The following is a 1,551-nucleotide window of genomic DNA, read 5'->3' on the forward strand; positions in this document are numbered from 1 at the left end:
GAGGGACCTCATGCTTGGTAGGGTAGAGGGACAGTGCAGGAGGGGATGGCCCTCTATGAGGTGGATTGATTCAGTGACTGGAGTAATTGGGATGGGTGTGTCAGAGGCAGTGCAACTGGCACAGGATACAGCAGGGTTTAGGGCTGTTGTACATAGGGTCGCTATGAGTCATAAGCGACTCGATGGTACATAACAACAACAGCAGCAACAACAACAACATGAAGTTATTAAAAAACAAACCTCACTACCACTGAGCCAATTTCAATTTGCGGCATCCCTCTACCAAACTCCTCAGACTGTGAGTTATTACAGGAAGAAACCCATCTTTCTCCTTCAAAGCAACTGGTGGATGCAAACTGCCAATCTTTCAGTTAGTAGACCAGGGCTCCATTCAAGAAGCTACAAGGCACACTAAGTAATTAACAAGATATAAGGAAGACATACATGCAAAACACAAATAACTCAAACAACAAATCAAACTTCACGAGATAAAAATTATCTATGAGATACAATTGTTATTGCTGTTGCTATGTGCCATTGAGTTGCTTGCGACTCATTGTGACCGTATGTACAACAGCCATAAACTCTGCTCTGTCTCTTGCCAACCTTATTGTCTCTGACACACTTATCCCCATTACCCTATGATGAAATCAAACCCCATCTCATTGAGGGTTTTCCTCTCCTGCAATGTCTCTCCACTCTTCCAAGCTTGACGTCCCTCTCCAGGGGCTGATCCCACCTTGCAATATGTCCAAAGTATGTCAGATGGAGCTTCAGAATCCTTGCCTCCAAGGGTCAACCTAGCTTTACCCTCTCCAGGACAAACTTGTTTGTTCTCCTAGCAGTCCATGGTATATTCAATACTCTTCTCCAGCACCACAGTTCAAAGGCATTAACTCTCCTTCTATCAATCTTAGTCACTGTCCAGCTGTCTGATGCATAGCAAGTAATGGCAAAGACCACAGCCTGTATCAGGCATACCTTAGTCTCCAGCCTAAAGAAGAAAATATTGGAAACCTTAAAAACATAAAAATGTATATGATCTAAAATGAAATCAGAAGAAAATACTATTTTCCAGCATCAGTGAGCTGAGGCACAACTTGACACAGTCAAGTTGGTAACTAATAACCACAGTAAACAGAGCTCATAATCTCCAATCAGGAAAAAAAGAAGACACAAACTACCACTATCAAGAATAAGAGGTGGCATTCATACAAATTACAAAGCCTACTAAAAGAATGCAATATAACAAACTTTATCCTAGTAGACAACTTAGAAAAAAGGAACACCATTGAAAAACACAAACTACCAAATATCACTCCTTTTATAAGAAGAAATAGATAATTCAAATAGCTTGAGATCTAATAAATGATTTTGTAGTTAAAAATCTTCCCACAAAGAGAACTCTAGCAGCAACAATAGCAAAGTTCAGCAGGGCAGCAAACAACAAATGGTGGCAAGGTTGTGAAGAGATTGGAACTCTTATCCACTGCTGTGGAAATGTAAGATACAGCCACTATGAAAGGTGGTTTGGGACTTTCTCAAAAAGTT

This window comes from Elephantulus edwardii, unplaced genomic scaffold (assembly GCF_000299155.1).
Source record: "Elephantulus edwardii isolate Elephantulus edwardi_28Jun2011 unplaced genomic scaffold, EleEdw1.0 scaffold00003, whole genome shotgun sequence".
Lineage (NCBI taxonomy): Eukaryota > Metazoa > Chordata > Mammalia > Macroscelidea > Macroscelididae > Elephantulus > Elephantulus edwardii.